The sequence below is a fragment of the Carlito syrichta genome, unplaced genomic scaffold (assembly GCF_000164805.1).
Source record: "Carlito syrichta isolate Samal-C Ts95f unplaced genomic scaffold, Tarsius_syrichta-2.0.1 Scaffold305121, whole genome shotgun sequence".
NCBI lineage: Eukaryota > Metazoa > Chordata > Mammalia > Primates > Tarsiidae > Carlito > Carlito syrichta.
In genome coordinates, this window is record NW_007249217.1 from 305,700 (window position 1) to 317,018 (window position 11,319).

General features: G+C 30.0%; 1 protein-coding gene across 3 annotated transcripts in view; it reads left to right on the plus strand.

Moving 5' to 3' along the window:
- The window catches only part of NOVA1 (NOVA alternative splicing regulator 1), a 158,367-nt gene extending 157,825 nt beyond the window's left edge, over nt 1-542 (plus strand). For all 3 annotated transcript variants that reach the window (XM_021713984.1, XM_008061160.2, XM_008061161.2), the window contains one exon: nt 1-542. This exon is cut by the window's left edge and continues 4,171 nt beyond it. The gene's annotated coding sequence lies outside the window, so the exon portion shown is untranslated.
- Nucleotides 543-11,319: the final 10,777 nt, after the last annotated feature.

The following is an 11,319-nucleotide window of genomic DNA, read 5'->3' on the forward strand; positions in this document are numbered from 1 at the left end:
CTCTTTGCACTGAAGACCAATTTCGTCTGCACTTCCAGTTATTGCTATTACCTGTAGGACTTTCAATCCTACTTCACCTCACCCACCCCACTCCTGAAACAGTTAAATGTATCTATTTCTGTGGAAGTCATTTTCTCATTGAATGATCAGAAACAAAGATAAAGTCTAACCTGTAACGGCTCATTTCGACTCATTGCTTACAATAGATCTAAGCTCTTTTTTCTGCTTATTCGACTCCTTCCAGCTTCCCATCACATCTGTAACAAACTTTTAAAATTATATTGCCACACCACCATGCACAAGCCTACCTGCACAGTAGAGATAGATTCTTCCATCGCATTCAGATGGTTAACAGAGGTTAGCACGTCCTGTATTATATATTTATATCGCTTTCTAAGAAAGTGCATATTAATGTTTACTTTAAGAATGTGTAAATGGTGCTATCAAGAATCTGATAAATTTTATCCCAGTTTTTGTGTACCACTTATAATGTATGAGATTTATTTTTTTATTGGAAAAATAAACAGTATGAAAGCATTAAATTGGTAGATTTTAGTAATTTAACAATGAATGGAATTCTTATGTTACAGGCACTATCTTTCCGTGGAAATTTTAATGGTGGTAATAGATTTCAACAAAAGTACTGATAATCACATTCCTTTTAATACATTCTCATATTGCATTCTTGATTCGTGTGCTGATTCCTCACTGAGCCTTGAAGTAAATTTTATTTACTGTAAGTCTTCTCTGAGAAGGAGAGTCTTGCTTTCCAAGGCAGCAGTTGAAAGGAGAGGAAAATATAATTTAATACACTTTACATCACAGGCATGATTTGAAACTAGTTACTCTGTTAGTAGGAGAAATTCATCACTCATTAAATACAGGGCAAGCATGGCTATACATAATAATTTTGAGTGCAATACAGTCTTATAAATTTAATGTACACACTTTATTTAACCGATGCAAACAGCCATATGAAATTGCACATGATTAGAAAACAGGATGAACTCATTTTGCCTTCTGCTTGGTTTCTCATAAACATGAATACATATATTGTTATGCACTGTTTCTCATAGATGTCTTTTTACATAAAGGGTAAGTATCATATTACTTTAACCGATTATTTTTGGAATTCTGCATGTTACTTTTTGTTTCATCAGATATGTGCCCCAATTAAATAACATTTTTTTCTAAAAAATGAAAGTACTAGAAAACTTGTCATGTTAATTTTGAAAAAATTTGAAGTGTAGTACATATTACTAGATAGGATGTCATTCCACTGGTCTATATAAACAAAACAAAAACAACTGTTCTTGAAAATTGAAGCATTACCTTGTATAATTAATAAAGTACATCAAATCAGATTTGTAAATAAAATATTGTTTAAATCTAAAGTATTCAATATTTTGATTAGATTATTTTTTTAAAGAAAAATATTTAACGTGTATGTGCCGAATTTTTTTTAAATAGTTTTTTATAATTGCAATGGAAAGGCAATTGTCTCATTACAAGTGGTACAGAAGCCAATACTCGGGTTACCATAGATATTTAAGCGAGTAAAACTGTGGAACAAGTTTTGAGCTCATTTTGGAAAAAAAAACCAGTTCTGTAGAAATGCATATTTGTATTTGTTTCTCTAATAAATCTGCAAATAGCTTTAAACACAAATTAGTTTTAATTATTTAAATTATGAGTTCTGTTAAGTAATTTAACGCCTGTTTTGCCTTACATTTTGTGAAAACATTGTCTCATGGAAATGAATAGAGGCTTAATGTGGAAATCAAGGTAGGTCTGCATTTATTCAAAAAGATCAGGTATTTAGCATTTAAGTATGTTTATGTCTATGGAATGATTAAAGAATTTTTATGAAAAACAACACTTCTCCCTTCCTTCTCAATTTACATGAGTTTAGCCACTGCCCAAGACAATAAAGGATCGATTTGCATCTGCTTTAACTCAGTATCAAAGAGCAGCAAATAAGTGAAATCATATGTTCAAATGGTTGATAATCAAAATATTTTTTGGTACAGGTAATCAATTTCTTTGCAATTAGCAGTGAAGGAGTATAGACTTTTCTGAATCGCAGTGCCTAAATCTTCTTTAATGTGATTTACGCAGTATGATTTAAAAAGATACCTAAAAATACATATATATCTCTTGAATTGTGACTTTATACTAATGCATACTGAAATAGAATAACATACAGTCATCTACTTCTGTTTTTCATGTAGAGTCTCCATTAGAAAAAAAGCTTCATAAACAATTAGTGTACTAGAATAAATACTGGTATGTATATCTTTTTTTTTTTTTTTAAGTTGTCATCTTGTTGTAGCAGAGATGCTAACCTTTTGGTTAAGGACTCAATTGAGTATTCCAGTTCTGTTGAACTACAAGGAGCATTCAAATTATAATTTTCTTTCGATTTACCTTTTTTAAAAATTAGCAAAATAGTTTGTGGAGTCTGGCTTATGAAAACTTTAAACATTTCTAAGAATGCAGTTTTACTGACTTATCCTGTTTTACAACTTCCCATCAGTAACAAAAATACTGATTCTTGTCAGTATTTTAGATAATGAATAATTGTGTCATGGTTTTTCTATAAAGGAATTTCTGTAACCTAAATTTCAAAATAATTTTCAAAATTTTCATACTTTTACTGTTTTTTTCTAAATATTAAGATAGCTCAAGTCCTTTGTAGATAACGTAGTGGAAACTATTTTAATATATTTAACAAATAATCATGAATAGACTTGAAAATTTTAAGGTATTTTCATATTGTTGTTTGTCAGTTTTGGGAGATAAATGTTGAAAAAGACTCTAGAGGAAACCTATAGGTCTCTATAGTCAGATCAATTTATGCTAAAATTGTATTGATAATAAACTATTAGTGTTTAAGCATAGACAGGGATCAAATTGTAATTTTAAAAAATAATTGACATAATCCAAATTAACATAGCTTTTTTTTAGATAAAAGGAAAACCAAATAAACAATTTTGAATCAAGTAAATCAAGGCCTACCATTGTATTTTTCCAAGTATCTTAGGAAAGACATTCTTAAGTAAATTCTGCACAGAATATATTTTGTAGGGTTCAAGTGTCTGGTAAAAAACATTGCTAATAGGAGATACAACTCTCAAAGATCTTTAATATTTTGATCTTGCATCAAGATTAGAGGTGGTTCATTTGGGAGTTGTGTGTGTGGGTTTTATGGTGTTTGTTTCTTTAATAATGGGTAGTAGCAATTATCAGGACTTTTTGCATCCAGAAAACTGTGGTTGTATAAAAAGTAATTTGGAAGGTCAGTACTCAGCTAGTTTCGATTATTAAATGTTCTCATTACTTTGCTAGTCGAGGAAAAGCTCTGAGATTGACCTACCTGTCAAGAGTGATTTGATGACTTCAAAAAAAGAAGTTGATTATATATGACATATGCATTTCAAAGGCTTTATCTAAATGAGAGAACTTTTAAAAGTTTATTTTTGTATTCAAATATATAAAATTAAACATTCTAGCAGATAGCTAATTAGAATCATTAAGAACATGCTTAATAAGTTCAAAACTTACACCTAACCTTGATATATCCCACATCTTTAAAATAAAAAAATTTTAATTGCCAATGCAATTATTTTCTAAAAATAAAAATTCAATGAACTTTAAAAATATTTTTGAGTGGGGAGATTCTTAGTGTTGTTGTTTTTTTTTTCTTTTATAATATACCCCTTTTAGGACCTATTTCAACTAGAACCGTTTAATAGCTTAAAGTAGTTGATGTCTCAGTTTTTTTTTTATTTTACGCATTAGTTTTCAAATTATTTTTCTTTAGATATTAAAGGTATTTTAAGGTTTTATAGACTAATGATATTGATGGATTTTCTGTCTTTTAACTTTCTGGAAAGAATTATATATTCTGATGGATCCAGGCAACAGTATGTTATACATATATGTATATATGCTAAATATATATTTAATGTAAAAACTTTGAATCTGTTCAGCTTTAGTTTTCATGTATACTTTTTTCATTGTGAACAATGATATTATAAATACCTAGTTTGGAAATAAAGGGAAGGAAGGACAGGGCAAGATAAAGCACTGTAGAGTCAGGCTTTCGAAGAGTGACAGAATAACCATGTCAAAGAGATCTGAGCCAACCAGGATACCTCATTATGAGCCCTTGACCTTAAGCTTACAGAGATTGATGAAAATATAACCTTATCTATATTGTGCATTCTCCTATTTTGCAAGTTTGTTCTATCCTGTGTTGCTTTCAAATCAGTGCTATCATCATAGGGTCTCGTGTGGTGAAACCAAAGAGGTGTGTTTATTAAAGTACCAATGAAATGACTTGTCAAATGTAATGTTACTAAATAAACATATTATTAATTTATGCCAGTAGTTCTGCTGTGGTATCTTCATTGTACCACATACTTACAATTTTTGGGGGTTACTTTATTTTTCACTCAAATCTGCATCAATTTCTTTCCTGAAATGAAGAAATTAGGGAGGAACTTTCAGTTTTTTAAAATTTGAAGTACGGTATTATATTCAAGGACACAAAGTCGATAAAATTAAAAGTGCACATACAAGATACTATTTTTTGGAATAGTAGATCTTAACAATCAATTGAGATCACTTATTCTATGTATACACTGATTTTAATTTTTAACTAAGTAAATTATTTTCATCAACTTGTCTGTGGCAAAACAAAATAGTATAATTAGGATTATCACATCTCTTTATATTGCTTCAAATATTTGGAAAAAATAAAGTTATAGTTATGATGTTATGAATGATAATATTTTCCTTCTCAGCGTAAGTTTTATTGCCTTAAATAAATTTAAAAAGTTGAACTTTTCTAAGAAAATTTTTGCAGGGATTTTTTAAAATACAAAAATAGATCAAAAAATTTCCTCTCAAGTATTATAAGATAAAGTATTTTCACAAATAATTCCCCAATATGTGATGAGATCAAAACATACTTATTTTAATATTTTAATATATCTCCTGCCATATACAGTATGAACTTTTATTTTTATTTAGCTATCACACTATTATAAGATGTAGATATTAACTTTGTTTTACAGAAAATGAAATACAACTGCTCAGTCTCAAGTCACTAAGATAAAATTAATAAATTAAGGGTTTGTATTGAGAATAAACTATTACTTTAAGAGTTTAAGCGTAGACAGGAATCAAATTGTAACTTTTAAAATGTTAGCATGAAACAAAGTAACTTATAGCTCTTTTTTAGATAAAAGATGGAATAAGCTGTTTTGAATCAAATAAATACAATGGTTAGTATTTTCCAAAGTATCTTAGGAAAAACATTCTTCAGTCAACTCTGTACAGAATGTTTTGTGGGGTCCAAGTCTCTAGTAAAAAGCATTTGCTAATAGGAGATACAACTCTTAAAGATCTTTAACATTTTGATCTTACATCAGGATAAAAGGTAGTTTGTTTGGGAGTTGTGTGTGTGGGTTTAAACACAATCTTCTGTAAGCTTACATAAAGTCAAGGACTCATAATGAGGTATCCTGGTTGGCTCAGATCTCTTTGACATGGTTATTCTGTCACTCTCCAAAAGCCTGCATCTCCAGTACTTTCCCTTTATTTCCAAATGAGGTATTTAGAATATATTATAGCAAAGATTTTTAATTTAAAATTAAAATTATTTTTAAATACATAAGAATATTTTTAAGTAATAAGCAACTCTAATGCAAGTTAATTGGTTTTGTTTCTAAAAAGTTGGAATAGTCTGAAGCTCTCAGAATCATAGCTATACACTAGTAATCATGTGGCTATTTACATTGTATCTCTAGGCCAGTCACAGTACATGTTGCCTCAGAAATACCTGGAAAAGTGGAGAAATAAAATCAAAACTTTATGAGAATGAAAGTTTTTATGAAAATAAGCATATTCAAGCAATTGGAATAGCACGGTAGGGATATATGGAATTACTTGAAATAAATGTTTATCTCCTCTGTCCAGTGCATTAGTTGGGTGGTCCTAGAAAAAATTCATTTTTATTTCATTTTGAGAGCTCACAAAACAGGATATATTACATGGTTTTAAACATGTTTCCAAGTGCTATTACTGTTCAACTTTGCTATTAAATGTTAATAAGAAAAGTTTTGTTGCTTGATAGCTTGTCTTTAATTTTGAAAATAAGCATTTTTTTCAAACTATAAAATGTGAATGATATAGAAGAATGAAATGGTGGAAAATTTGGTAATATTTACGTGGATACTTTATCTTCCAAACCTGTGAAAAAGGAAAGTGAATTAATATATATTCAAAAAATGTTTAAAATGTATTTTTAATTTTTTTATTTTAAAGATATGGCGTACAATTCAGGGTTAGGTATACAAACGTTGATTATGCAGGTACCCTTGTTGATGAGGTGTGCCCTTCCCTCCCCTAGCAGTTTCCCTCAACTTCCAATTCCACCCCCCTCCCCTGGCAGTTTCCCACTACTGCCAATCCCTTTCTTATAGTATTATAATTGTTCAAGGTCCACTTATAAGTGAGAACATATGGTACTCTGTTCTTTGTTTCTGTGATAGATCACTGAGTATGATTGACTCTAAATCCATCCAAGTTGCTGAATATTTTAAAGCATTCATAAGAAGCATTTGGGTGTATTTTAATTTATTAATACCTAAGTGTACTACATTATTAAAATATTTTGTATAGAATTATCAGAATATAATCAAGTGTTCTTATAAATCAAAAAGTTGTACATCATTAAAAGATTGGAAATGACCTTTTGCAAGACAAGTTTTAAAATATGAGTAAGATTTAAGGGAATTTTTTTTTTTAAACCTGCAATAATACTCTATCGTTTGTTGCCCTTCCTCTTCCTGAGAAGCAAGAAAATAAAGATGTGGGGAATCTTTACATTTGACACAAACTGATTAATACATAGTTTATAGATGTTTTTTCAGCCTCCGGATTTTAAAAAATGCAATTTTTATATACTTCGTGTTTTCTTAGTTATGAAAATAGTTGTGAGAATCAAACTAACTCTGTCATATCCAATTATATCATACATTTCACATATTCAGATTTTTTTGTAGAATAACACATAAGTTTGAAAGTCTTTGTCAGTTGTTTTAAAGGGATTATTTTGATCACAAATTTATTTTTGATGTCGAAAAATATTAGAGGGAAAAATATGTCCTATTCTTTCCTTAAATTATGCTGTTTTTTCATTGGCAAGTAGCCTTTGCATATTCACTATTAATAATCATCTCTTTTGTAGGTCTTCAGGAAAAGCAAAAGTTTATAATTACTAAAAATAATCTTGATGTGATACTATATTTGCCTTACACTTTAGAGTGATAACAAAAACTTTATGAATAATGTGACCATGCCATAGTAGGAAAAATATTTTTTTCTCTAAAACAATCATTATCAATCAATAGAATGTCCTAGTAAGAGAAAATACAATTATTTTAATCTCAAGTGTTTTAAAATAATTGCCTTTGCCTTGTTCTCCAAATGAAGAAGGATATAAATCATTTGATTTTATTGGATTTTTGAAGTTTTATTTTTCCCTAAGGCAGAGTACTAGGCAAGAAATATGTCCTCTAAAAGTTAATTCTCTAAAATAAACAATATCTAAAATGATACATGATGGCATAAGTTATAGATATGATTTCTGTAATCTTAAAAGCAATAAATGTCACGGTGCTTCTTATCATAATTAGCAAATGTGTTACTTCTCTTAAGTACTTTATGCTGTCAGACTATTTAACCAAAGTACATCAGTTTTTAGAAAACATAAATCTCATACCCCCACTGTAATATAGAGGGAAAGTGAGTCTTCACATAGACAAATATGAATTAGAATCTTCAAGCTCTTTCTGATATTGAATGTTTTGTAGATTCAAATGTTTTGTATAGAATACGGGAATCACAATTACCTCATCATATAAGGATTAAATGAGATAATATTTGTTTTAAGTGTACCTACATTTCAATACCTTAATTCAACCTCCGGGAAGCAAGAGGTTTCATTTTTTTATAAGTATCAATTTCCTCTAAAAGGTAAACGTATAAACTATTGAACAAGAGCCTAGTTAAGTTTGTGAATGTACTTCACAAAACATGTAAACATAACGGAACCCAAGATAAAGTCTTAAATCTGAAAAAGGCATTGTGCGAAATACTTACATATAACTACAAACAGAACAGGCATTAAATAAATATTTTATCACACTCATTTATCTATTAAAGTTTCATATGAGTAATCCCATAAATGTATTACAGCATATTTTGTTAAATAATCAGAATTATATCAACTAGATACAAATAGCAACAATTCCCTAAATTATTGAAGAGTAAAAAATAAATAATTATGTAAAGATATGTGCTTATTTTAATCTTGATTTATTAATTGATACAATGAAAATTCTAATTACAGGTAAGAGAGGATGTTTATGAACACTCCAGGAAAACAGCTTTAAACATTTTTATGTGTCTGTAAATTTTTGTCATATGTAAGTATGACAAAATGAAAAAATGAAAACATAATATTCTAACATAACAGAATATTCTAAGAGAAAAATTCCACTTAATTTAACGACCTGCTGAAATTAAGTGAACATCTGGCAATTAATTGCTTTTATTTGAGATAACAAATTCAGTGAACTGACAACAAGTTCATCAGAAGCCCATTAACTAGTCATATTTCAGTTTAAATCTCTCATAAACCCTTCCAAAACACCCTGCTGCTTTTTTACATAATTATATAATAAATAATAACTGAAAATGTGTTGATAATTGTACTATGTTAAATATTAATACAAGCTAATATCTCAGCACTGTATTTGTTTCTAAGTACTTAGTGGTTTATATTTCAAATAAATAATCTTCCCGTAAACTCATTTTTAGTAAAGGTAATATAAAATGTTTTTAAACATTATAGAATTTTATATTTAAAAATCTAGTGCACATATTTTATTAAAAGAAAAAGGAAATTTGATTTGAAAATTTTAAAGAACTCTTGAAAGCTAATGAAAACATTCTTAGGTATGTTTGCATTTCTTTTTTTCTTTTTCTTTTTTTTTTTTTTTTTGAGTTGGAGTCTCACTCTGTTGCCCAGACTGGAGTGCAGTGGCCACTCCCGGCCACCACAGCCTCGACCTGCTGGGCTCCGGCGATCTTTCTGCCTCAGCCTTCCATGTAGCTGGAACTACAGGCGCGCCCTACCACACCTGGCTAATTTTTTGATTTATTGTAGAGATGAGGTCTCGCTGCCCAGGCGGGTCTCGAACGCGCGGGCTCAGGCAATCCACTCACCTCAGCCTCCCAGGGTGCGGGATTACAGGCTGAGCCACCAAGCCCGGCTTGTTTGCATTTCTTAACCGAAGAATTATAGAATAGCAGGTAAATATTCTCATCATTAGAGGGTTGTAAATTACCAAGTATAAGTTTACACAATAAGAAAAATAAGAGAAGAAATGATTGTAGTCTTTGTAGGGTACCATTTGTCAATAATATAGCCTTACCACATTCTACAGAGGATGTTCACTGCTCACATAACTAATTTAAGGTTTACGTAATTCAGCATATCCCAGTGCTTCTATAATATGATCACAACTGTACCTTGAAGTTTCAAAGTGCCTTGACACAGTATAATTTTTTATTTTTGCAACAACCCCTTGAACATGGTAGACCCAGTATCACATTTAATGTTCTCTCCTTAAGCCATGATACTGCTTTACCCATTTTTTAATATTAGGGAAAAGGGCAAGGCACACATAACTGTTCACTCATCATGAGGATTTTGGCACACACCACATTGTATTGTTGATGCATTCAAAAGCTAGCTTTTGGGTAGTTAAATACCTCATGTTCGAATTTAAAAGTTCTAGTCAAACTTTCCTCACCAGGATAAAAACAGAAAATGTAAAGTAACTTGGACAAGCCCACAGGAAAAACTGGCACTTCAATGAACACTTAGTGAGCCTATGAGTTCTCTAAATATTAGCAATATACGGGTTGTGGTAAATTTAAAACAATTGAGAATATATTTTTAACACTCATTCTGCTACTTAATTTGGGCAAACAATACCTCTGCCAAAATTGACTCTCAACTTCAGCTTCCATATTTGGCTAAGAAGCAATGATCATGATGTATATGATTTCAATACAAGGTAAAAAATTTAAAACATAGTTCAGTGCTTTTTTTCTGCTAAAATGTTTAATTTTATGATAGCCATAATGAATTACTAGTTTCATAGAAATTCTCATTGCAAAAATATTACATGGTCCAAAGATGTTTTCTAAAGACATGCAAAATGAATACTCAAAGACACAGAATTTCTTTTTCACTCTGGACACTAGTAACTCATTTAAAGGATGTATTTAAGCACCATATAGAGCTTAATCAAATTGAGAGTCAGTGTACAGAGGATTCCAGTATCCTGAGATAAAAGTATATTTGCTGCGGTTTAAATTTTTTCTAAGATCAACATAATGGGAAAAAAATCAAATATAAGAAACACAGGGAAAGGACAAGATATATATCTGGCATAAGCTAAGATACTTTTAGCTGTTAATATTTGAAAATAAAAGGATTTTGATGGGCAACCCCCTTGAGTCCCCTCCTACTGTGGGAACTTTTCTGTCCTTTTAATAAATCCCACTTAAAAAACAAGAAAAGAATTTTGATAAATAATTTTATTCTTAAATTAAGTTAAAATATTAACGATAGGAATCATAGATTTGGCTTGCTGTGGTCTTGAAAGCATTAAATTGATTATGTAATTTTCAAAATACACTTTTTCAAATGGTAGGAAGGGTTTTCTGAATTTAAAAAAAGTAAATAAAAACGCAATTAATAGAGAAAAGGAAGTGAATCATTCTCAAGTAGAACTATAAAACCTAGTTTATGTTTATTACTATTTCTAGTGTGTATCTTAATCATTTTTAATAGACAATTATTCATTAAGAAGATAGAATAAGAAACTTCTATCTACAATCTAGAGATTTAAAATCAGCAACTTAAAATTGTCTTAATGGTATGAATTTTAATATAGTAACCAAGTCTTGTTAGCACAACCAGTAAATATAGTTGTGAAACATGATGTAGTTTCAAAGCATGAATTGCATAATAGAATATGGAATTGTGAATAATCTCTAATAAATACAGTACAGGTAAACTTCAGAGAGTGGTCCTAAATAAATGAAGGTTTATTTTGTAAGAGCTGATCAACAATCTGCAGACTTCACCAAATGCCTTAGAAGTATCATACCGGCTGGGCTCGGTGGCTCAGCCTGTAATCCCGAGCTTTGGGAGGCTGAGGTGAGTGGATT